Consider the following 27,997-nt stretch of genomic DNA (forward strand, 5'->3'; position numbering starts at 1 on the left):
CCGTGGGCTTAGAAATACATATATTCAGTCAAGTGCAATTAGCCTTTAATTTCTGAACCCATTAAACATCTTGCTGACTGCAAAAACCAATGCATTTTAAATGGTATTGCTAACTGGCAATCCACTCATCAAAGATTGGAATTAGCTGCTTAGTGATGTGTAAACAGCACTTTTTAACTAACACAGAGTAGGGAGGAAGAGGATGCTATTAAATGAGAAAAGTCAGACTGATACCATGGAACATTCTGGTAGTTCCTGTGCATCTTGAAGGAGAGGAGGAGGGGGAACAAGGGTTGGGGTTTTTTTAATAACCTCACAAATAATCCCTCATCCTTTCTCTCTCTCAAACCATGCCAATGATCAAGGAAATGAGAACAAGGCGCTTGATTCACAGCTGACTCTTTCTTCTTGTTACATCAGATCAAGAAGGAGCAGTGTAACAGGGAGGGGGGAGCTGATTTCTGCCTAGGAAACAAATCTACAAGCTGGCATTTTGTCTCCTTCTCCTATTAATTAGACCAGTTTTCTGTCAGAAACAGAGCTTTAAAAACTTGCAACAGAGTTACATGTGTGCCCACTCACACACAAGCTGCGTATATGCATCCAGAAAATTAAGTATTACGTATGTGGGATAAACTCCTCCCCCCAAAAAAATCTTCAAGGCAAGAACAGTTGGTTTTCCATTTTATTTGATAGATGGATCTGTATTATTTTCCTTAATCCCAAGTGTAAAATGTACAATGAGCTGCTAATAGTGAGACACAGCCAGTGCTGAAGCCCCAGTAATGACAGAGGCTTCACACAGGGGCACTGTGTTCTGCAGCAAGTCTGCAAGGCTCTGCCATGCTTCTTTTAAACCCAAACTCACCACAGAGGAAAACTTTGGCTTGATCTCACTGCAAATAAAGCAGAAAGCACACAGGCATCCTCCTGGCAGGTCAGAGGAGGGCTTCCTGCTATGTAACACAGCTGTGTTCTCCCACAGCCCCAAAGCCAGGGTCCTACTTTCCATTAGCAGCTCAAAATTTGCACTTTTGCTGTTGCTAGCTTCAGTTTCTCATGATTTTCCTCATCCGATGCATTCAAGGGGACTGCATTCATATGGCTTATTTGTTGATGAAAAACAAAACCAACTCTCTACAAACAAACTCACAAAAACACCCTGGGTGTAAACCATATAAACACTAATGTACTTCTAATTTAAGTCTTAAGAAAACAAAGGCAGAGTGATTAAAGGCCAGGAACATGCAGCCAGCATAGGTTCTCTAGAACAAGCTGAATGTTTCCATTGTGTGAAACTCATTCATTATAGCTATAAGATGCAGGGCAGACATTTGCATTTCCAGAGTGGCATTTTGTCATTTTTAGATAAATCATGGGACCCAGCCCCTCTCTAAATGGCATCAAGCTCACATTTCTTGATCATTTTCCTCCCTTTGTTTCAGTACTCTACCTCTTTTCTTCTCCTCTCCATGAATATCATTGAAGTTTGTAATCTGTGTCTAGAACTCAGGGGCTTCCTATTTTTGCTTAAAAAGGCACTGCTTCCTATGACCAAGCACTGCAAAAAGAGATGCAACTGCATGCAATCAGAAAAGTTAACAATAAATTAATTTATTGTATCCAGTTCCAAAGCTGCTGCCTTCTAATTCACATTCCCTGTGCCTCATTCCTCCCACCAGTCCCAATCCAACCCCACCCCAACCTGATAATTATTTCTTTGATTACTGCCTCCTTCACCTCAGCTTACAATCAAATTTGGAAATGCACATCTTCTTTGGAGTGCTGGGAAGAATCAGCAGTACAATAAACCAAGCCAAATCCTTTTTTCTCCCCCTTTTTTACTAGATAACAAAATCCTCCTGAAATGAACAAATGTAACTGTGAACAGATACAGACTTCCCAAGAGATCAAACCATCAGTTCCTCAGTATACACAGAAAGAAGATAGAAGTTAAACGGTTGCATTTTCCCCAAGGGATGGCAGATCTTCAGCGCTGAAGTATTCCCATCAGAAATTCTGGATAAGTTGCCAAGAAAGGAAAAAAAATCCCTGCCTTCTCTCCAGACCTGGTGTGGACATTTCTGCAGCAATTCTACACACACACATTTCATCCCAGGAAGCTGATTTTATCATGGAACCTGAAGAGTATGCTTCCTTCAGAGGACAAAGATGAAGGCAAGTCTATGAACAGGTCTGTTGTAAAAGCCATCAGCTGTTGGCACATTTTACTAATGAAAAATCCATGGCTTGGTAGCACAAAGAGCCAGGCTCCTTCTAGCCCAGCCTCTGAGTTTGCTTCTGGCTAAGCACACCAGCACTGATGTGGAAACAGAGCTGCTTTCAGGATAAATCCCCTTGCCCCAGTTTCCCAACTTGATAGCATGTTTTCCTTGTTGAGGTATTGCGAAAACGAGCTTGTTACCATCCATTAAATACTGCTGATTTATATTTTAAGGACAAGTTAAATCACATGATTTTATCTTAACCCCACAGGATTATGACTGTCAAATCAAAGGTAGTGAACTATTACCCTGTTTTTCTGAAATATTTTCTCCTGTCCTCCAAAGGAAACCTGGTGGAGATGAAGATGAGATTTCACAAGTCCAAGCATTTTCCTGTGTGTGTCTGGGCTTGGCCAGGAAAAGAACTATGCAGATGGCAGAAACTTAATTTCATGTCTTTTGCTTTCCACATGTTACATAAAAAGCAATCTACAGACTAAAAAATGTAGTAAAGCCCATGACCAGAAATGGAAAACACACAACAGGTAATTGCACCTCTAAAAAGAGGTGCTACAGGTCTGAAAAAGAAAATTGTTCAAAGAAGCTAGAAGGGATGGCAGAAGAGACATACAGAGACAAATTTCTCTCAACAGCACTCTTGCCATTCTGTCGTCAATGGAGTGAAAATAGTTGAAGTAGAAAACCTCTGAAAGATTCTTGTCCTGCATCATAAAATAACTTTATAACAAACTATGGAATGACAATCATGAACAGTTGTGCAGGTGTTTGCAGAAGTAAAGGATGCAGAGGGATAAGTTGACAATGAACTTCCATCTCAAGACTTACTACTTTCTCATAAAATGTATAGAAGATGACAATCTCAATGATTCTCTCTGTTCCTTCCCAGGACGTCTGAGCATCTGTACATCATCCAAAGAAATCCCTATGATCCAGGAAACTCCTCCAGAGGCAGGAACTCTGAGTATACATGTGGAAGGAACTGCAGGAGCTCAAACTGAAGTCACAGAAACACTCACATGATGTATCAAGTCAAAGCTGGAAACTGAACCTCCATATCACAAGCACAGAACTTTAGTTATTGAGAGGGCACCTTCACTCCTCATTTAATTTTTCCTTCAGTTGCACCACTTCATTTGCCATGTGGAGCATCACAAAACATAACTGTGAATGATCACACTGCTCTCTTTATCCAGCCTGAGGGCTGACTGTGCAGGCAGGCAGCAACAGCACTGCTGGGGTTTTCTGCCTTTCAGGCATGTAGGTTATCAAATAATGTCTTACCAAAAATATAAGGTAGTGTCCAAAACCTGAATGAGTACTGCCTGATCAAATAACACCTCCTACAGAAGAGGGAAAAACTGAAAATTGGGGACTCCAAACCCCCATCTTTGCTCAGACCACTATTCAATATATTACTTTTTTTCTTACTGAGGACATATAATGGCCTAGTTCCTCTAGGGACATGGGTGGTTTAGAAAGATTTAAAAAATTAACTTCCCCTTCCTAGTCCTTTCCCCCATGACAAAGAATGGTGTCTGAGTACACACATGTGAAAAATCAAAAGCCAACTTAGTTTGAGAATCCCAAGGAATACCACTTGACTAGATACAGATAATTGGTCAGTGGAGGATCATTGATAAGAGGAGGATACAGCATGTAATTGATAAGGATAATAAGATAATAATTGATAATAATAATTGGTAATAATAAGATAATAATTGATACGAGATAATTGATAAGAGGAGGATTAGAGCATGTAATATTTTTCTGTTAATGAGACTTCCAAGAATGCATGAAAAAACTATTTAGAATGACTGAACTGTACAAATACATTAGCAGATATAGAAAATACTGTGTAAATTTAAGAAAGCAGGGAATTATATGCTTTCACATTAACTTAATGGAAATGAAAATGATTAGACAAGGCTTAAAGGGAAAGAAAGGTATACAGCAGAGTTGGGAAAGAATATTAAAGAGATAAAAGAGCTGCTGATGAAGGACTGTGTAGATGCTTGAAACTAAGACAGTACACAACCATTATTGTGGGGACCAAAGAGAGTAACAAGGAATAAATAAAGGAGATTGTGCCAATGACAGCACATAAAATGGAATGTAGAAGAGAAAATGAGATAGAACAGACCGGGCTCACTTCAAAACAACAACAGGAGAGGAGCACAATGGCTAAGGAGAAGGCAATGACACACCATATTGCCACTGCCTTCACATATAAAGATGGAGATGCTTCTTTAAAGCATCTATAAAATGGAAATTATCTGCAAAATTCAGTCCCTATTCCTCAGCTGTGTCTGAGCTAATTTCTAAACTACTCCCATGAACAATAATAGGAGAAAGAAAGACATTTATATGTTGAGGTTTTGCTATTGTGGTGGTAAGCACTTGGATACTTTAGCCATGAGAACTCTACAGGGAGCTGCAGAGTGGCCCTGATCTGTGTATATTCTCAGAAAGGGTTCAAGGACACAAAAAAGGTGAAAAGTAATCGAGAGAAGCTTCAGCAAACTTTCCCCCTAACTTTTTTACATTTCAGAATCAGAAGAAACATTTTCTATTGAGTGCAAAACATCACAAGCACTTAAATACCAACCTCCATCAGTCAACCAGATCCTTTGCCTGGAACAGACAACAGCTTTTCTTCTGATAAAAGTAATTTCACAAAGATGTTGAGTACAAAAAATGACAAAATGGTCAAAAAGACCTGGTGCTCTAGCTTTCCAGTTCTGTAGTGCACCCAATTTGTTTTACATTCCCATTTGAGTTAACTTTTTCTTCTGAAAGAGTGGAACACCCTTCAGAGCTCAAGGCAAGGGTTAAGTGGCAGGTTTGTGCAGCAGCCCACAAAGATTTGAGTTCAAATACAGGACAAGGCATGAGTAGGAATGAAAAATAAAGTCCTTGTTCAAGTTCCAAAACCATCTGTTGTGTAACTCCCAATTTGGAATAAGATTGGGCTGCAATTGTGTGAACTGTAATGGCACAATTTAGCAAGAGAATGGGACAAATAAGAGGCAATATCAAGTTTGCTCATTCCAGTGGATTCCAGCTGAGCAGGAGGTGTTAACAACACTCAATGTGGAAACACCAGCTCTCTACACACCTTCTCTGTATAGATGCTGCAGCCAGCCCCACTCTTGCATTTCCATGGTTTTATTTTTTTTTTTTTTCATAAAGGATTGAAGCCTTTAAAAGAAATTGTGGAAAAATAAAGTTTAGTAAAGATGGCCTCATCCAGGAGGTGAGGGAAACAGGTCATGTTTTACAGAACACAGTGTGCCAAAATGAATTTCCAGTTCTTCCAAGGGAAACCATCTCCTGGTCCCTGAATCCTCCTCCTGTGATACACTGAGTAACCTGACTGCACCAGCATTCAGATTGTTGTGCAATGATTAAATTTATTAATTAAAGATAACCTGTGAAAGGAAACAAACCCCTAGCTTTTAACACAGATGGATTTCCCACTTCAGATCCCACCCTTGCTGCAAAAACAGCTGGGCCAGAGTGGTAGAAGGAAGCACTGGGGAGGAAGAAGGAAAGAGGAGGGGGAAATGCCATTACAGGAGAGTTCTGATGGTGTTGGGGCTGCAATGGGCACAGGTTTGGTGATTTCACCAAAAACTGTGAGGAAAGTGGGAAACAGAAAGGAAGGGATTAAAGAATAAAGGAAGGAACACGTGCATGAGGACAGTGCACTTTGGCCAAAGGAAAAAAGTGCAGAGCCTCTGTGCCTTTCCCTGCTAGGCCAGAAGTTTAGTAACAGTACTTCCAGTAGTGATCAACACTCACTTTTCCCACAGTTTTGTGTGGAAACATTCCATTTCCAGCAGGCTGCTGCCAATGATAATGTGCAGACTCAGCAAAGAGGCTGAAGGCTGCATGGACACAATGAATAAATTACCCTCTCAACCCTCAGAAGATTATAGGTCTCTATCAAGTCATTTAGATCTAAAATTTGACCTGTCTTAAAGCATTTATAGCTTGTCAGGGAATATGTTCTGTATATTCAACAGTCATTTCAAGTAAAATAAATCCCTTTTTATAAAAATTATTATATTTTTATACTTAATTCTAACTAAAATTTCTTCTAACAAAAATCCTTCATCAAAAGAGCTTGTGCACTAAAAGTTCACATCTCAGCTAAACAGACACTAACATCCCCACATAGGCACATCCACCTTGCAGACACTGCTCCCAGTCTTTTGCTGACATGATGAATAAGAAATAAATCACAGGAATGGGAGTCATCAAAAAAAGCAACTCAATGTAAACTATTAAAAAATAAATTAGTCAAATGCAGAAGGATAGATGAGGCAAAGGAAAAAAAAGGATATTGAGAGAAAGACATTTGAAATTTTATGTTTCTTGACAGCATTCTTTCCAAAAACCAAAAGCAGGCTGGGCTGGAATGCAATGCTGTGGTAAAGGCAGATGCATTCAGTTTTCTTAACTAAAAGTTTCAGGAAGAAGCAACTACAGCATCCGAGATGCTTTCTTAATGTGAAGGTGGACAAAACAGCAAGAGCCAAAGACTGCTAAATTCAGCAGGAACTGAGTCTATAAATGGGCCAAGCAATCTGTAAATGGAAACTTTTCCAAGCTGGAATGAAAGTAAAGCTCCTCAGTATTTTAGCAGAGAGCATGACTGAACCTCCTGCTACTCATGTACCATCCATTAACATCCCTCAATGCTATCAGCATTGTCCATTAACATCATTGCATTCCAGGGCTTATTAGCATTCCCACTCCACAACATGATGGAAGTTTATCAGCTGATTGCTTATCTGGGGATGCTGTGGATGAACAGAAGATATGTTGAAACAGGGCACAAATGTTTTCAGCTGAGAGATTGGATTTATTGTTTTTTGATGGGCTCTAAGACATGTGATCAATTTCCTAAGAGTTTGCTGGTTACCATGTAGTCTGTGAGTATAACAGGACTTGCCACAATGCATGAGCTGCAGAAAACAGAGCAAGTCCAGTTTGGAGTGACTGGAACATGAAGGGCGAAGAAATACAGGCTTTTGATGCTGACACCTGTGGTTACAGAGCAGGCAGTGCAGTCCTTATGCTGTTCCAAGAACAATTCTATGTCTGAGGAGAACAAAACCCAACCCAACTGTTCTAGACTGGCACATGTACATGTCCAGATGAGCCTTGCTGCTGCGATAAAGGGGAGTGATCAAATTTTGATAATTCTAGCCCAGAAAATTAAACAGTGAAATGTTTGGTGATGCAAGTGCAGTGTTCTTTGTCTTGAAACATGTGTTTGTATAAAATTGCAGTCTCAGGGGGGAGTTAGCCCAGCTTTAGAACAGCTGAATAAGAGTGGTGAGTGAGCTGCAGGAATTATATTCTTAAATCACAGAATGGGCTCACCTTGCCTTAGCCCAGGCCTTTATGCCTTAGACCTTGAACATCTCCTGATGTTCAGACAGAACTCCTGAATAGCTGTTAACATTTCATCTGGCTTCAAACATGTTAAGAATGTTAAGCCTGAACAACACAAGCAGGAAAATTTGTGCATTGATCTCAGGAACAGTCCATTTAAGTAGAGCCATCACCCTCCAGCTGTTCAGGACCCAGACAGACAGTCAGGTGGTCATAATTTGCCATTTGACAAAATATCCTGCCATCCCTAAAGAGGATGTGCTGTCACCATCACCTGCAGCAACCACCTTCCCCCTAGAGATAAGGTGCTGACAGCCAGCACTCCCCAAAGCAGGCACACATTGCCTCACCCTCCCCCTTGTCAAGACTGCCAGTTATTGCTCCTGCTTTTAATTTAAAAACAGCTCCTAATATTTGCCCTCCTTGGTACACTGGCAACATGCACAGTGTTTTTGGCACAGCCTTGCACAGAAATCCTCCTGCCTTGGGAAGTTCTGGCTTTCCTTGAGAGGCTGCAATGAAATGTAAGAGCAGTTTTGGCGAGGGAGGAGGCTGATGCTGCTGAGATTGCTCATACTGAGCAATGAAGCTTGGATGTGACATTATCAACAAGGATTTTTACAACTATGCAGGAGACAAAGCAAAATGACCTGGACAAACTCATTGTCCTGGCAGACAGCACAAGAACAAGCAAAAGTTGACTCATGGCAGTAGAAATCAGCCCTCATATCATCGTTACTAAACTATAATTAGACACCTCCATTTTTTAAATTCACTCGTGATTCTTTTAAGGGCCTGGAAAAAGGAAGGAAAATTTCCAACAATTTCATACAGAAATACTTTTAAATTGACTTTTAAACCGTTTTCATGTATAAGTAAAAAAAAAAGTTCTCACAATATTGGCTTTTTTAAACTGGCCAATAACTGAAAGGACAGGAGTTGATAATATCACTAATTGATAAGACAATAGCACAATTATTCTACATTGTGTTGTATTAAAATATCAAGAGGCATGTGTCATCTCAGCCACAAGCAACCATGAAAAAGTCATTGTTTATGAAAAAGACAAGCCCTTCAAGGGCATTTACAAACTTTCCACAGCATCAGCAGGAAAAAGGATGTATTTAACCACCATGCCTGACTTCTAGCAATAGAATGCTACAAGAGCATTTGTATTTTCCTTGGTCTTTTGCTATGTTTCTTCACACATGGGCAAGAACAAATGAGGGCTGCACATCTTCACTAGCACCTTGAGGAATTGCTGTCCCTGAAAAACAGTCACATTTACCTTGGAGGCTGGCCCAAGCATTCCAAACCTGGTTCCATTTTTCTGTGGACAGGCTCCTCTGAAAAAGCATTTGCAATGACTGCTAAAGCCTGTCAGAACTGTAGGGCAGCTCCATCAGTGCCTCAAGTCACAGATGTGAATTAATTTCCAGCCCAAGCTGGAAAGCTGCAGCCAGACATGCACAGTAATTGAAGTCTAGCAGAAAATCTGTGCAGGGATACCCCAAAATTCCACTGGACAGTCACTGGTTTCCATCTCAGAATGGTCAGGACATGACCATCTGCAGAGCTAAATGTTTTAAGGCAACTTGAGGATTATGTGACTACCAGATCACATTGCACCATTCAGAAAACCCAATTCAGGAATATTTGAAGTATTGAGCATGAAGTTTATCATTTCTTCCTGGAAGCCACTCTGAAACCAAAGTGAAACCTCAATTTAAGTATCTCAAGTAATAGTAACTTACTATTTTACTAAGTTTATGGCTTTCAATCTTGAACATCCTCATCTTATTTCCAGCTTTAGCTTCCAGCCACTTACACCTTTCTCCCAGCTACACAGAACAGCTGCCTCCTCACTCAGATGTTCCTTTCCTGAAAAACAGGGACAGTGATTCTGGTTTCCTCAATACTCACAGCAGGCACTAAGTTTGGGGTAGAATATAACCCTGGTTTTTGACTTGAATTGCTCAGGAGTTTCACCTGCAGCTGTAACCAGACCTGCAAGGGCCTCTGACATGGCCAGAAATTTTGATAGGTGCTTCTCTGTTCTAGGATTTTTATATTTTAATGAGATTTACAGTGCCAAAGGGGGCTGAGTGTGCAGGAGCTTGTGTCATTCACGTGCAATGCAGTTGCAATCCAGTCTCTCACCTTCCCAGCTCCCAGCCATTTGCATTCTGGCAACATCTCACTTTAAGTCCCCAAATACCCCCAGTCCAACAAAGAACAAATACCAGCTTCTCTGAAGCTACAGCAGAGAAAATGGCAGCTAAAAAAAATGCATAAGGCCAACTTCAAAGTTGTTGAATTTGGTGCTTGGGCTTTGAAAAACCTGTCATTTGGGAGGAAGGGTGGGAGGCTGCTTTCTCCCCCCTCCTTTTCATTAAACATCTTTTCAGAGCTTGGGAGAGCTACAGCTCTCATTATGCATTCCTCCTTCTGGAAATAAATACCTGTGTGAGTTGTCACATTAGTCAGCAGATAGATGACAAAAACAAATTACAGCCTGGCACAGAACCATGCACTGTGTGTGGATGTGTTACAACAGATGAGCTGCTCTTACAAAGGTGGTTGAGTCTCAGAGGGTGGAGACTTTTCCAGAAGCAGAAATCCAATAATGAAGGACTTCCCAAAGAAGAAGCAGGGAATCATGATTTCATTCCTTTCTCCTCAAGGAGATATTACACACACTCCCCATATGGCTCAGTGCTACAGAGGGAAATCCTACTCCTGCAATGCTTATTCCAGCTCCTGAAGTCAAAAACAAGCTAAACAGTCCCACAGCTCACTTTAAATAAGCTGGGGCTCCCCAGAGGGATGGGAACCAAAAATTTATTTCTCTTTTCAAGGTCCACAGAATTTGTCCCCTCTTTCTCTCTCATTGTACACGTTTCAATAATTTTTGGTGTCAGTTATGATGACTAAATCAAATTCTTTTTCCAAAAATAACAAGATTTAAAAAACATGCTCATAGTCCAATGCTCACTGTGAACAACTAGTTTTTTCAATCTCAACAGGATCAACATCCTGGATTGGTCCTACTGCATTCCTGCTCCCATGCATGTGTGCAAATATGAGCCAGGGGAGTTATTCAACAAATAATCAAAGTTCTGCCCTAACCTGGATAAACAGATGATTGTTTTTGAGAACCTAAGGCAGAGGTGACTAAGTTGCACAACCAGATTTTCTGATGAGGATATTTCAGTGAGTAAATGGAGTTACTTCAATTGTTCCTGGAGCAGCTGGGAGATCTGTTGTTCCTGTGAATGCCTTCCCACTGCTGTGCTGCCATAATTCTGGAGCTGTAGTGGAAACTACAGTGTGGGACCTACAACTGCATCATTCCTCACCAGAGAGGGATGAGAAAGAAACTCATAGCCTGCCTTCCATGCATTTCTCTAACCTTAAGACACCTTTGTGTTTGCCTTGTCTCTAACTTAATGATATTTTTACACACCACAGTGTAACAGCTACATATCACCATCACCGGTGATGTCATTGTTCAAGTATTTCTGAACAGGTCACTGAATGCAAATGAACAAAATTTAAAAAACAATCAAACCCAGGAAACTTTTTACCATTTAGATTCAGAATATTGACAAAAGTAATTTTATTCAAATGCCGTATCCCCATCTAATCACAGAAGCAACTTAAAAATGAGACTTTATAAAAGCAATAAATTGTGGGGGTTTGTCCCCTTAAAAATTGTGTAGGAATGGTGTGGTCAAACTTCCAGAAATAATCACTGGAAGTTAAATTATTTGTACAAATTCAAGTGGAGAATTTATGCAATCACGTTTCCTACAGCTAGGGCTGTAAGAATAAAGTCAAGCATTGTATGACACACAATATCCCTGCTAGGGCTGGCCTCCATTTATATGCTATAAACTAAAACTGGGCAATGAAAATAAATTTTCCAGCACCATTTTACCTTGTGCTGCTGTTCAAAGCTCACATTTCAGTCCTTACTCATTCTTGGTGAGTCACAAGCTTTTCAAGCTTTCGACGTTTGGGTACCAAACCAGGTCAGAACTTCAATCACTGTGAGCAGTGGCAAGGCATCAACGTTCCTCTGAACCATTGTCAGGACCCAGGACATTCCTCTGACTGCCCTGGGTGATTTGAGACCCTGGCAAGGGGCTCAGAGACCTTGGCATGGAGTCAAAACCACCCGTGCCTTCAATTTTAGCCCATGGAAACAATTACCAACTTTGTGTGAAGATTTACAAGCCACAAGAGCTTGAGTAGAATGATAGTGAATTTGTCTCAGTGTGAAAAAGTAGAATTTTGGGGTTTTAGAATGAGAGTTCAAGAAGAAAGATGGAGGAATTTGGGTGTGTTCTGTCCTTCTTCTTCTTGTCCTCCATCTTCTGCTATGATGGATTGGTTTAGAATAGAGACAGACTGTCTAATGATAGGTATTGGAAAATTATTGTAAATAATTAAATTATTAAATTATTGTAAATAATGTAAATAATAGTTCTTAGTATAAAAAGTTCACACCACCCCAAGGGCAGTTACTGTGCCTCAACTTGACCTGCTGGACAGATCTCAGCAGATCAGAGAAGGAATGTAATAAATAAGAAAAAAAAATAAACCTTGAAAAGCAGAACTGACAAACCTCGACTTCTTCAGTTGCGGAGCTGGGACAAAAAGACTTTCTAATACCTTGGGGTCATGTCAACCACAGAAACCCCAGAAATCATCATTTCCACTTCCATGTTTGAAGAACTCCACACAAGGGCTAAGGACTGGGTATAAATGTGAATATTCAGGTGAACTGAGCACACTGAAGCCAATTTTGCACCTCCTAAGGATCAATACGCACACACTACTCCTGATTTAGAGACTCCCTTGGCAATGTTTGCCAGCCCATGCCAAGAACACCGTGTTCTGGATTCACATGGCTGGCATTTCAGATGCCCTAAGTACTTTTGTGACTGGGCCCAAGTTTTCTTACAATGCTTAATACAAGCAATTAGGTGTTAGTGCTGTTATAAAATACTTATATTATGTGATTAAAAAGACCCCTCAGTTTAAATCACCTCTTTGCTATGAGACACCTACACAGCACTGCTCAGAGCAACACAGAGCTAAGGTTATTTACTTGTGGGGGTTTTGCTTGCTTGTTTGAACAAAACTGCAGCAATAAAAGAAAGCATAGGCAGCAATGACCTTTTCTTTACAGAGATATAATATTGCCAGATTTTATGCTTTACAGGATTTTGCAAACTGCAGCAGAGCTCAGAAATAATACCCAACAGTTTTTAAAATTCCCCTCCAAGAAAACAATAACATCCACATCTAACATCCATGACAGTGAACTTGGAAACACCACGTAGGAAAGTATCGGGTTTGTTCCTGGTTTTTGTATTTTATTTTATTTATAGCCCATTGCCAACACAAGCACACACAAACACACATTTAACTAGTGCCCTTGATGGCAGTCATGTAGCTCTGTCTTAATGATTGGTCTATAATGAAATATTTGAAAGCACTGAGCTGCCTTACAATACACTTTGCACATAAATGCAAATCAATAAGAAATATGAGCACTGTCTTTCAGACAGCTTCAGGTCACTGTACAGTCTCCTGTATTTTGTTTTGTTTGGTTTTTTTAATAGTAGTTAATGATGGCTGCTTATAGCAGGCTGGAAATGATCTTCAAGCTCTCTCTTTTCTCCTCACTACATCCCTAGAATGTTGGCCAGTATTAAATACTCTCAAAATCATGTGGTTTTAGTCAATATTGTCACCAACAGCCATGAAGAGACAAGTTGGCAGCATCTGCTGTGCCTATCTGATGCAGTCACACCGAGCATCAGTACATACCTATGAGGTAAAATGACTTCCAGAAGGTGAAAGAATAGAAATTCATGGAAAAGTGTGAAAAAGTTTGCATCATGTTTCTCAGAACATCTCTCCTGGATACAAAAGGCTTTTCTAGACTGGTAACCACTTCAGTTATCTGGGACGACTTAAATTTACATCCCTTTGTACTTGCACAGGAGTACACAAGATATAACAGACACCAATAATGAAATCAAGGAGATAATTACACACACATACATATGAGGCACACAAATTTTGAATACTTAGTCGTATGACTGTATATACATAAAAGTAAATGCTGAAAAGAACCACTTGACTGATGTGCACTATACTAGGGATTGCTTTTTTAAAGTACTTTTTTCTCTACTATATTACTAGCAATTTCTACAATGGAGCTTGACATGTTAAGTATCATTTCAGTAATTAGGGTTACTGTGCCAGTTCCTCAGCAAATGTCTCCTCAGTTTGCTTTTGGCCAATTTTCTGATATTAATTTCTCACTCAAGCATTTTAAATAGCATTCATATGAAAGGAAACTGAAAGCAAAAAAACTCTTGATCTTCAAATAAAAACTTTTTTCCCCCTCGTATATTCTTCTAAAAGTACTATGTTTGGATATGTGGAATAAAGCAGTGAGACTCATGGAGGAAAAGTTCATATTTCTATGTATGTCTCCACTAGAATATCACAAAAATAATAGAGGATAAACAAGCTCTTGACTTTCCTCTTTGCCAAGCTACCACTTTTAAAAGGGCCCATTGTATGTGTTATTTCTGATTCAGATCTTAGACAGTGCTTTGAAACCAGACTGCACATTTGAATCATATGACTATTCCAATTCAGTAAAATAGCTGTCACAAAAATAGGAAATGCAGTATGCCATTACACTTCCCAGTCTTCCTTTGGATACTACTGCTGGTGTATCTAACTAAAGGGATTGATTTTAAAGAGTGACAGTGTCCCTCTGCTCTTTTAAATCTCCCCTTGGCCATACATTCATGTAAATGTAGCAAGAAAGGGGAGGGAAAAGGGAGCAAGTAGCCTCCAAATGCCATGCAAAGAAAATACCAAGTTCAACAGTTTTGCAAAAGCAGCTGCAGTGTCAGGACAGTCACACACAAGCCCTTTACCTTCCTCCTTCAGCATCCACCCATTATTTTAAGCTTTACCCCACGAAAAGGCACAAGCCCATTTAAAAGTCCACACTGAACTTTTGTTGAGCCATGAATTCAACTATATATCCAGTTTCAAACATCTTTGACAGAAGTTACATTAATAGCAGGAGTTGTGCATGAAGCCAGCTCCTGGCCAAGTGGGACCAAATATCCCGTTTTTCTCCTGGTCTGTATTTTTAGAAAGAACATGTTTTACTGAAAATGTGTAGTAAGCTGAAAATCAGCTAACCAAGGTTCATAGCTAACCAAGGGAAAAAAAAACACCTTACCAAGTGAAATGTAGTTAAAGATTACTTTTACAATTTCAGTTCTCCTGAAAGTAACAGCTTGGTTTTCCCTCTGCCAGAATGAATTTTTTGGGCACTTTTTCCAGGGAGACATACAGCTGCAATGGCTGAGTCTTCCACTCTTTTCAAATACTACATTGAAATGTCATTGAGGAACTTTATGAGGGAAAAAAAAAATTTAAAATCACACCCCTGTACTAGAGGTACAACCAGAGAATGCAGTAAATGATACACTGATTAAAAGATTCCTTGTTGGTTTTTTTTTTTAAGCTCTAGGCTTGAATCTGTTTCTTCCACTCTGGAGACCAAGATTTCATGTGTGCATTACACACAGGAACAATAAACACACAATGTTTATTGCTTCAGAAACATGCACCTAGTGAGACAGTGTGTTTTGCAAATGATGCAATATAAAGACCTCACTTTGCAGCCTTATTTAGGCAAAAAATTAATGTAACTTCTAATTTTCTCATCTCATGCAGAACATCACTCTGCTTCTGTGCTCCAGGGCCCAGATTATGCTCACACTTAAATCTCACTATCTGATCTCCCATGGGAGAAACCTGCACTAGAGCTGGAAATTGTTTCACAATTCAAGAGTGCTGTGTTCCTCTAATGATACTATCAGAGATTATTTTAACACGCTCATTTTATGCCTTTTAGCTTCACTTTGACACCAAGGAATCAAAAAAATACATGAAATGGGGACAATACTAAATTAATGGCAACTGATCCAAACCAAAGAGTGAAAAAAACTCCCTGCTGACTCTGGATCACAATTCACTCATGTATGCAAGGTAACAACAGATTGATTACTTTTTGGCCTCCTGGCACATTTACAGTTAAATTGCTTCATTTGTAACAGAACCAATATTTCTAATTATGTAAATTATAGTATTAAAAATATAATGATCTACAGTGGAAGCTAAACAAGAATATGACCCAGTATTCTGGATCTATTCCAGTAGAGTTTTCAGCTCAAAATGCAAATTAAAAAATAGATATTTCTTTATGCAAATAAAGGAATAGAAGCACAACAATGTTGGGTCCCAGGAACCTAGGGCAGTCATCTCACTCCAGCTCAGTGGCAGGCTCAAATCCATTCTTGTGCATCCAGACATTCCCAACAGGTGCACTGACACTTTTTAATGCTCATTAAAAAGTTTTTTCACTGCATTCCTCTAAGGCCTTCAAATGTTAATAAACTAGAACAACAAAACTGGAGGATAACAGGAGCTCTGAGTAGGGTGATAATATATTTCAAGTTCACTTTAAGGCTTTCTAGTAGCAGGGGACACCTGAGAACTAATTTGGGGTTTACATAGGCAGCTCTCTGAAAATACTGAGATTTTCTGATCACACAACAAAGGACCTGATCTGAAGGACAGAAAGAATGAAAGAAAGAAAGGTGGAGATCAACAAAAATTTGGATTAAACATGAAGACTTCTCGCAATACAACATGAAATGAACGACACTTACATGCTGAGATGTCCAAGGCAAAAAATGCACATTTATTTCTGAACCTCAATATTTATAGGAGTCTAAAAGTGACCAAACCAACAGTCCATCAATTCTCTCCTCTTCCAGAAAAGAATGCAAAACAATCATTATTTGCATAAAAAGTGCGTGAGAAACTTCATTACAAAAATGTAAATATCAGAAGGCTTAGAAGAACTTTAGAAGAACAGGGTAACATAGATTAGAGTGCCATTACAATAAATAAGACACACTCCCTATCCTTGAGTTCCCTGCTCTTTGCCAGCCTTTGGAGTGGTCCACAAACCACTCAAGAGACACTCACACCAGTTTTAGGAGCCCCCAAACCCAACAGACAATGAAGTCATATGGAAAACAAAGCCCAAAGTACTTCTGGAATTTGTGACAGCAAAGCCTTAAGGTATGAAAATGCACTAAAGGAAATGCAGTATAATTCTGGTGCAAATCAATAGAGTCTAACTGCAGGGAGAATTTTAATGTTATTACACAGTTAATCCATGGCTAAATTTGTCTTAGTGAATTGTTGTCTTTCTAAAACAAACAGGCCAGGCAATTTTGCTCCTTTTTTACCTTGGCAAGCTCTTTCATTACATCTCCACATCTCTCTGAAAAAAGACACACCATGACTAGTTTTTAAATCTATAACGCTAAAACCCCCTATAGTAGGGAAGAGGAACAGCAGAAAATTATACTTCACTTGAGTAAAATACAGCCTGCCAAGAGGAAAAATATTTTAATTTGTCAGTGCTGGGCTGTGGATTTGGAGTGCCAAAATTATTAAGGTCAGAACGCTGCAGTGAGTGGCAGGTGTAGCATCTACTCAGTACAAACTCCTGCATCTCACTGATCAAAGGCAGCCTGGAGAGGGCACATAACAATGAGATCATCCTTCAAAGAGGAAAAAAGAGAACTTGTGAAAAGGGACTCGCCAGGTCCTCCATTACCAACAAGAGAGAAATTCCTGATCCTTCCATGACAGGCTACTTGAACTGGGAGGGAACCCAGAGTTTCTGCAGTGCCTTGGGAACAATGCTGCCACTTCCACTCCCCACCTGTAGAACTCAGGATGACCCAGACACCTCTGGGGACAGGGAACTCTAGATAAAACCATACCTACCCACTTGTCCTGACCCCGCCTCAGTCCTTGCTGAAGTGCGTGGTATTTTTGGGGTCCCTCATCATTGGGAGGAATGATGAATCTGACTCCATGTTCTTAGAAGGCTAATTTATGATTTATGATATTATATTATAATAAAGAATACTACAGTACACTATACTAAAGAATAGAGCAAGGATACAGACAGAAGGCTAAAAGATAATAATTTAAAACTCATGACTCTCTCCAGAGCCCCAACACAGCTTGGCACTGATTGGTCATTAAGTAAAAACAAATCACATAAAACCAATGAAACAATCACCTGTGGGTAAACAATTTCCAAACACATCCCAAAGCAGCAAAACACAGGAGAAGCGAATGAGATTTCCTTTTTCTCTGAGGCTTCTCACCTTCCCAGGAGAAGAATCCTGGGCAAGGGGATTTTTCCAGAAAATATGATGGTGACAGAAGTAATTTCCAACACTGGAACGGCACATTCAGTCCCTAAAGCAGCTTCACACAAGCTATGTCTGGGGCCTCATCCTAGACTAGCCGTGAGTGCTGCCTTAGGAAACACCAGCTGACAACCCCAGAAAGGAAGCTCAGTCCAGAAGACTAGAAAACCTGGTGAAGAAGGAAAAACTAGGGGAAAATATCCATCTGGGAAATTTCATTTGTCCTCATGCACCCTGTTAATATACAACTACTGTATGGGAAGGATAAGATAAGGCTGTTTTGACATGCTTTAATTGGACATCTCTGTAACTAAATAAAGTTTTAGGTATTCTTTGAGTTGACCTTGGATTTCTTGGTTTTATTGGTCTTGTTTTCTAAAAGCGATGTTGTGACTTCAAGATTACTTACACATGCTTTCAAGATTTACACCACTACTATTCCCATCTGTAAAGAAATAACAGAGGGAGAAAATTCACACTTCAAAATTCTTGATAAAAACCGTGAATATATCCAAACTAAATAATAATACTAATACTACTACTAATAATAGTATCTACTGGAGTCCTTCCTGTCCCTAATCCCATCTCTTTCCTCTGCCTGTAAGTTCTAACATTGTCACAGGTGTATAATATAACATATTCCAGCTCATGCAAACAAAAGGAGCACAAAGAACGCAAAGAAAAAGTATGCAGAAATTTTGAATCATTAGTCACAAATAACACTAACAAATCATCTTCCAAACGAGCCTGATTCTCACTGGCACTTTGCTTACCTATTATGCCAGGTGGATTTTTGTGGTTTTGTCCTCCAGTTGTTACTCAGGAGTCACATGGACACTGCTGTTCAGCATTTACACTGCATTGTCTTCCCCTGATCATTCCTTTTCCTTTTCTCTTTTCCCACTCCATATCACTCTTTGTTCTGCCTGTGCCAAGGGCCCAGGCACACAAAAACCCAGTGGGACGTGCCTGGAAGCAACAAGGATGGCAGTAAAGCAGCAGGGCTCTGTGTAGCCAAGTCTGCTGCAAAGTCTGTTGCCTACCCAGGTGCCACTTGGATTGGCTCAGAGAATTCCTCTCTCATCCTTAAGAAATCTCACTGAAGACTAAGCCACGTGGCTCTTAGGAAGCTCCCAAAACTCACCTGTGGCAGCTTTGGACTGAAAACTGATGGAGTTTGCTAAAGAAAAGAGGCTTGAACTGCATTGTAACAGTCTTTTAATAGGGTTTGAAGACCTCTGATCATTTACAGAGGGGTGTAAAAGCAGCCCTTTGTATAAAATAAACACCTTTTCTAAGGGCCCAATTTTAACTAACAATGCCTGCATTAACCACCACATGCTCTTAAAACCTTAATTCAAAGTGACAGAGCTTTTCCTGTTTGTGCAGTCCTCACATTTCCCCATGCAACTGTGAATATCAGGACTATAAACTTGACCATAGCAATAATATGGCTTCCAATAATGTGACTTCCTGAGCCTTTTGTTGCCTCTCCCAGACCCCTCAGGTCATGCTGAAAGCCATTGATCCAGTTATATTCTTTTCCATGGAGAAGTGGAAGAACTGGTCACCATAAAGCACCTGTAATAAATGGAGTCCTAATGATGCCCATTTCTTCCTGGAATCCCAAAGAATTCCTAAACCACTAAAGAATTACACCACAACTCTTCCTTTAAAAAGTACACAGATATTATTATGATTGTTACTTATGTAGATACACTTAAAACTAGGTTTGGGAATATCAGAGACAAAACATGTACCATACTTGTATTTTCCAACCTGGTAGAAAAAGTTGGTGTCAGAAGCAGGAATTGAGTCAAGACTACAGAGAAGTTGGTTTATATGAAATATACTACAGAAAATGGACCTGGAAAACCCATATCCAGTGGAAAACATTATTAAACTAAGGATGCTTTTGCAAGACTATTTCACTCATAGACTCACATTTGGTTTAAGTCAAGTGAATGGCTGGAGTTCAGGCTGGATATCAGGAAAATTCTTCCCCCAGAGGGTGCTTGGGCACTGAGAAGGCTCTGCAGAATAGTCACAGCTCCAAGGCTGCCAGAGCCTCAGGAGCATTTGGACAAAGCTCTCAGGCACAGGGAAGAGTTGTTTGGGTGTCCTGGGCTGAGCCAGGAGCTGGACTCAATGATTTGGATGGGCCACCTCCAGCTCAGGATATTCTGTGATTCTCTAATTTAATAAATCTCAGGTGGGATAAATTCTGCCAATGTATCTTAACTAAGGCAAAGGATCAGAAGAGGTAAACTGAAATTCACTCCAACTTCTTTTCTAGACGCTTTACAGTTATTTACATATTGTCCTGAAAATATCATTAAATATCTGTGCTTTCCCTGCCTAAAGTCAGGAAGGCTTATGAGTGAAAGCTGATTTTTCAACTGTTATGCCAAATCAGAAATTATTTTGGACTCTAACTGGAGATACAAGTGTGAGAATTACAATAGTCCCATTCCCATGCATAACAACACCGCTCCCATTAACATCACTGGAAAGACAAATGAGCTTGGAAAAGGAGTGTTTTCTTCAGCCAAAATAAGATCATGTAAATCTGCTGCCCGTAATAGCTGTAAGAAAAGCAACACCAGTGGAGATTATTTTTACTTTAGATGTTCAAAATTACAACTGAAATAATACCTGCACAGCCATTTGAAAAAGTAAGATATTTTCCATTATTTTAAAGGTGTTTTTTCTATTTGCTCCTTGCTGCCTAAAAAGTGTAGCTATACTGCCATAGCTTTGAGAGGCTACACTCACTCCTTCAAGTTTAATTCCCACTATCAGACTTTCTAAACTTAGCCATATTAATTTCTGCTAATTAAATTGGAATATTTACTAAAACCTGAGCTAGCAGCTGTAAAACCTGTGTGCTGAGGAGGGGGAGGAGAGGCTTGTTGGCAGCTGGCATTTTAATATGAGGCATTCAAAAAGCCTGATAGGTAATGAACTTTTCTAAGACACTGTGAACTACTACATACCTTCAGAAGAAATTGTAACAGCTACTGAGGTTTGGGTTTGCTTGTACATTGTATTCTCTGCTTTCCAGGGAGATGGATGCAGCATTTGATATATCCTCTTTGTGCCATATGAATTCAGATGGTGGCTGACAGGGTAGTTTTAGAAGGAAGATTTATCTCAAAGTGTGTTTCCATGTTCACACACTCAGCATCATTTTTCATATCCACCTTTAACCATTATTCCTTCTTGGCAGTAGAAGTCAGGTTCTTAATTATATGAAATTTTTCATTGTAATGAAAGGAAACAAAGATCCTTGTGAACATACTCACATTTATAACTTATTTACAATGTGTTTTCAGAGTTCCAATAATTCATGGTGCTAACAGTGCAAGACTCCACACACTAGCTGTAGTATTAATCCTTGGAAAAATTATTAGCCAAACTAGGAATTATTAGCCGAACTAGGAATTTAGTCAGCTTTTCATGTTAGATGTGCTCTGCTGGGATTTCACTATATCAATGCTTACTTCATGTCCTGACAATTTTTCTAACTAGCCTAAGATATTATTGTATTAGATGATGATTTACTCATTCTATTAAGCCTTGACATTAAATGCATTTAATGCTAAATTAGTTCTTTCTTAAAAAGACTTTCCTCCTGATAGAGAAAAAAAAATCCTGTTCCAATTCAGAGACAAATTATCTGAAGGTGAATATATATATTAACTGTCCACCCTTTTCATGGAAAGAACACTTTACTTTTTTAATATGATGAAAAGCTGCTTTTGAGGAAAAAAAATCACAAGAGAGTCTATGGATCTGTAAGTTTTCCTGCCAAAGAGCATAATGTTGCAGGAAAGTCTAAGTGCCTCTTTTGGGTTTTGTTTCTAATGTAAAAAGGATCAGTTGTGCTGTTAGCAAGGCCATCAGAAGTTAGAAGCAAAATTCTTCACACCCTGGGCAAGCCCATCAGGTCCATATTTGCACTGGGCTCAAGACCTGTTCGAGTATCACAACAAACCAAGGCCCTAACTTGCAGAAATTGGGGCAGAGCTCAGCTGTGGTATCAGTGACAGGCAGGATTCTGTGCACATTCTCACAGACAAGGGCCTTAGCAAACATGGATTGAATGAAAACACAATTTCCAATCACACTACTCTTTACTTACATTAAAAACTCCTGACTGCCATTGAGAACTTGCCTAGGTCTGAATTCAGATTCATATATGTTGATTGCACTATTGCAGCCAGGTCCACTTGTGCTATGACTAAAAACATATTGAAAATGAATTTCTGTAATGAAATCAATAAAAATCACAGTTACTTGTAAACTGTTTTCCTAAGTGACAGAAATAAGTGGCTACTTCAATTGCATTAATTGCATCACTTTCATGAGGAAAGTATTACTGGCTTCTTGTTTCAGACTATTGGCATGTGCATTCACATTTCTTATTAAATAAAATATAGGTCAGTAATTTTTTTTAATCTTAAAAAAACAGAGAATGCTGTGAAGTGTCTGGCAAGGTATTAATCTTCCTATGAAATTAAGGTTTGGAAAGGAGGCTTTCATATCCTGCTGTATAACTTCTACTTTTGAGTGATGGTTACCCAACAGTGGATATCTGACCCTGCTCTTCATTGGTTGGTTATGTATAACATTGCTGCCAGACTGCTTGTATGGTGAGATTTCATTTGAACACTGAATTTCTGAAGACCTAAGGACTCACTTCCCCTTCAACATATTTTGGCATGAACACCTCAAAGCCAAGCACAAAAAACACAGATCCTTGCAGTTATTCTTTGCATCCTCAGATGGGACAGACACACCTGTAGCCATGACAAAGGAAGGGTATAAGATCTGATTTGTACAAAGTCAGGCATATCAGAGAACAGAATCACATTACCAGAATTTAAGGATAATTAGAGCAGCCCCTTGCTACTGGATAAATCAGTACAACTCCACTGACATTAATTTACAGCTGTCAGTGCCCTGTTTATTCTCTTTTGATCAATTATGACACAGAAACTTCTCACCTATAATTCTTGCCTCTGATCCTGGTTTACCCTCACAACCATGAGAATTTTATAATGCATGCTGGCCAGATCAACAGATACTTCCAGCAATTTATGATGAATGTTAATCTGCTCTACACACAGAAACAACAACTATTTAATCTAAATCAGTTTCTAATTCAATTTAGTTAAATTGGAGCAGCTTCCAAGCAAGAGCACATAGATTGGTCTAAGTATAGCTAATATCGTGTTAGCTTCATTCAGTTTAAAGAATGTCTGCACAACAGGATTGCAATGAGTTTATTAAATTGATTTAGAAGCCAATTTATTCCAACCAGTGCTATTTGTGTGTAGGCCAGGCTACAGAGACAAGTGCAAACTGCAAAATGCAACATTAATTGTCAGTATTACTGCTCCCAGAAAGTAAAGAAGTAATTAGCTTGAATAAAGTTTTCATTTGTCAATGAACAGCACACACGCAACAATAAAGCTAACAAACAGTGTTTTGTTTACATTATAGTTTTCCCCAGGCAGCTGTTATGCCATTGGTGATGAAATGTCATTGCTGCATTACAGTCTTAGTGTGAAAATGCTAAAAGGTAAATATATTTAAACATCTTGGGAATATTGTGATTATTGCTAATTTTTACTTCTATTGCAACACAGATGGAAACGCCTTCACTTTCCATTTGCAACCTTTTTCCCCCCTTTCGTTCATTTTAGAAAGAATTTAATGCTTACTTATGTCAATAGGCATGCTAAGACATTAGCCCTTTATTTTCAATATAAAACCTACAGATTGGTAAATTCTGTGGTGATAAAAGATTGAGATGACTCCCTTTCCATCCTAATCATCCAGCTAAAGGCATCTGAGTAGTGGCTGAAGATGTGTGCAAACTGAATGACATCCAAAAGTTTCCAGTGCTAATTCCCAGGCAAAAGGCAGAACTCAAGTTTCCTGACATGGATTCAGTCCCCTTAGTAAGAGTAACCTGAGTTTGAAGAGAGGGGAAATGTTTTTTGATCTGGAGGATATCAGAAAATAGCCAGATTAGATTTCTCTCTTTTGGTCACTGGGGTGTAATCATGATGTCATCTATAAGTAAGAAGACATCTCTGTGAAACACTGCTCCACTCTCCCCTGGCCTTCAAATCATTTCTTACCAGGAAATTGGAAGTGATGGCTGAAAAACCAGTTTTGTACCTCTTTCTCCATAATATACACTGAACTGAACAGTGATGATCAGAGGTCACTGGAATAGCCTGGACAGATGGGTTTTCCATGGGGAGGGAGGGTAGGCAGGGGTTGTGAGCACACACAGTGTCTCTGGTTCAGAGAGAAGTAGCTCTTGTTCCTTGCTCAAGGTTCTCACCTCTCCTCTGGGAACATTTTTGACTGCCAAATGCAGAAAATTTCTCAACAAGCTCTAGGACAGTCTTAGAGATGAACAGCTCTTCCTATCAGTCACAGCATTCCCTCTTTCCTTTCCACCAGCCTCTCTTATTCCTCCTCTCAGGCACTGCATCTTTCCCTATATTCCTTCCTTCCAGTGCAGGACAGGTCCCAAACTGTTCCCTCCATCCCCTACACCTGCCTCCCACCTGCCACTGGGACTCTGCTGCAGCAGCAATTCAACCTGCAGTCTGCCTCTTCCCCCTGGTGCTTCCCCTGCCTCTTCACTTCATTCCTTCTAGAGCTGTCCAGCTTGAGAATTCATCCTCTAGGTTGAAGAATGATAAAATGCATGAAGGGAAGTATAAAAGACAAAAAAATCTCAGCAAACAACTTTACAAAAATGTATTGGTGCAAAATTCCTCTCTTAATTACGTTATTATTAAAGACACACTGGAAGACACTATAAGAACAATTCTTTCTGAACACTTCAATAAATGAGCATGGCTTTCCTTTTCCCACTTCAGAGTGGTCTTTATTAACTTTTTAAACATTTTAATTGTTTCTAATGTTTCATCTAAGGGGAATCTTATAGCGGAGAAAAACTGTTGGGCTGGATTTTCCTTGAGTAATTCTCAATGGAAATTCTCATTAGCAATCTGACCTCACATTTAAAGAACTGCAAAGGAAAAGAAGTAGAATTAATTAGTCACACTATTTTTCCTCCAGCGTATTTTAAATATTAGCAACTGGAGCATGAAGGAGAAGGGGGCTCATCCTGCGTCATATTCTCTGAAAAATCCTTTTGTCAGGATTTCTTCTCCTGGGAAGCTGAGAAGCCTCAGAGAAAAAGGAAAAGAACAGTATCTCATTTTCTTCTCCTTGTTTTGCTGCTTTGGAATGTGGTTTGGAGATTGTTTATCCAACATGTGAATTGTTTTGACTTAATGACCAATCACAGTCCAGCTGTGTCAGAGTCTGAGGAGAGAGTCACAAGTTTTTCATTATTATCTTGTTAAGCCTTCTGTAAGTATCCATTATCTATTCTTTAGTATAGTTTTAGTATAGCATTCTTTTATATAATATAATATAGATCATAAAATAATAAATTATCCTTCTAAGAACATGGAGTCAGATTCATCTTTCCTTTCCACAACATGGAACCCCAAAACCACCACACTGCAGCCCTTCCATACAACAGCTGTCACAGTAATGCCTCTGGGAATGCAGAGAGGGAGAGCAGCATCACACCCTTAAGCATAAGCCAGGCACAGCTCAAGGCTCTTGCTGTTGTATCCCGAGCACTCCTTCACCACTGAAGTCAATGGCAACACTTGAGGCATTTTGTGGGTACCAGACTGAAAAGTATCGGTGTTCTATGGTGTTGGGAAGATGAAAGTTTGACAAGAAAATGTCACAGATATGTATGCTTAGCAAAAAGATTTTTGAATGTAGAATTTGAAGAAGGAGTAGTGATGGAAGTAATTTTTGATAGAGAAGGAAAAAATTGCTGAACCGGTCTTACTGCATAACCAAGAAGGCAAAGGGTAGGTTAGTTAGAAGGGGGTTTTAGGACTTGAAAAAATAAACCCACCTCAAACAAAAAAAAAGTTTTTACCAAGCAGAAAGATAGCACAAGCAAACAAGTCAGCAAATGTTGCAAGTAGAAAAAAGGTTTCAGAATTTTCCACTGCAAGAAAACTAAAAAACAACTTCTAGCTTAAGCTGTAATGTCTTATCTAATAACTTTCAGTGATTAGAAAATAGTAACATGAATATGGTAATTATAGTAGTTATGATAGGCTATAGATAAAAGTTAAGGTATAGATTGGTTCTAGAGAACTATTCAGTACACACGAATTTAGTTTTATGCTCCTTACATTTGACCATTCTGGTAACTACCTCTCAAACCATGGCTAACATTTTGATCTGAGCCTCACGACTCAGTTGTTCTGTCTGCTCACTCCTAGCTCACATGTATGGAAACACCTTCTATCTTCAAAAATCATCAGTTTTGAGACCTCCAGCTGCCATTTCAGTCTCACTGCTATTACACAGAATAAAAAAAAAAAAAATCCCAAACGAACAACAAACCCAACACAAAAGTTTGCAACAGCAATCCACATTGAACGAAATACCCTATGTGAAGATCATAAAAGGAAGATAAATCTAAAATCATCATTTCAGAATCTCTGATTCCAGCAATCTGCTATCAAGGAAATAAGACTGACAAAAAACAACTGCAATCAAATATTCTAATTATCTATTTTTCCTTCCTCTCTCTGGTAAACCTGCTTTATATTTTCTTTCTTGACACTAGCAGTTTATTTACAATTTTGAAGAAACAAATATTTGTTCTCTGAGATCATATCTGGCCAATTATCAAAAGGCAAAGAATAGTTACAGAATTAAGAAAAAAAACTATTCCCTCTGAGAAACAGGAAGACAAGACAGATTATATTTATCAGTGTAATTCCACTCCCTCAAAAAGAATTGCATAATTTACACCAAATCAGAATGTGGTTCATCATTTTAAATTAGGATCCTGGTTATTTACTAACTTATTGCAGATCTCCAAAACTACAAAGACAGTCTATCCTTTTTTTTTTTTTCTATTTACTGATAAGCACATTTCCTTAAAACAACTTCAACTGTAACAATTGAAATCCTACAACCTGCTTAGGTCTAAAATTATTACTTCCTCTCAGGAATGTCTGAAAGGAGTCAGAATATTCACCTTCTTGCATAGGTCTCCTGGGAATAAATCAGTGTTTTTCCTGAATAGCATGCTTGCTGTGGAATTTGATAATCTTTGGCATTTTCAGCATTTCACACAAAGCATCATTTTTAAGGAATGTCTCATTATACCCAGCTTTGAAATGTTTGGAAAGGACCAAGAGCCAGTTGAAATTGCTTTACATTGTTTCATAGGTATTACCTGCTCTAGACAAGGAAGGCATATTCTAGATTACCACAGGTATGATTAGCATATCATTTTTGTAACCACTCAATTTTCAAGCTACCATTTTCTCAAGAGAAGCTGGATTATCATGTTGAAAAAATATCCAAGTTATGGCATTGTGGTAAAGCTCAAAAGTCCAATATGCAGAAGATTCACTTAGAGCTGTTAAATACAGGGCAGGGGGACAGTCTGATCCATCTTTTCATAGACGCAGGAATTAATTATTTACCTATTACACTTGTAAACCTTCTGTCTTTCTATTTTATTCCTGCAGTTGTCACTAAGTTCCATTTAAATTGGAGCTGTCATTTTTCTAATGCCTACCTTTGCAAACATAATTAATTTACTTAGCAAACTATCTACTGGGGCTTTTCAAACATTTTTTCTCTCTAGGCTTATTAAACATTTGCCAGGAGCAACTTTACAGAAAGCACATCACATGGATGACAGCTATTTGAAGATCTCAGATTCACATTCTTTATTCCAGAACCCACCTGGGTGAGCAAAGGCAAGGGAAGCAGAAGTACAGACTTGATTTGGCACCTTTACTCATAGAGTGGGGTGGGATCCCCACACTGGACACTTCAGGGCACTCAGTGGAACACAGAGTTGACCACCTAGAACTGAAAATCTTACCTGCAGGAGAAAACAAA

The 27,997-nt window shown here is 39.1% G+C and overlaps 1 protein-coding gene across 2 annotated transcripts in view; it reads right to left on the bottom strand.

The window, feature by feature from the left end:
• The window catches only part of PHF21B (PHD finger protein 21B), a 132,828-nt gene that overhangs the window by 61,036 nt on the left and 43,795 nt on the right, over positions 1-27,997 (bottom strand). The gene's annotated exons all lie outside the window — the stretch shown is intronic.

The sequence above is a fragment of the Zonotrichia leucophrys genome, chromosome 1A, assembly GCF_028769735.1.
Source record: "Zonotrichia leucophrys gambelii isolate GWCS_2022_RI chromosome 1A, RI_Zleu_2.0, whole genome shotgun sequence".
Lineage (NCBI taxonomy): Eukaryota > Metazoa > Chordata > Aves > Passeriformes > Passerellidae > Zonotrichia > Zonotrichia leucophrys.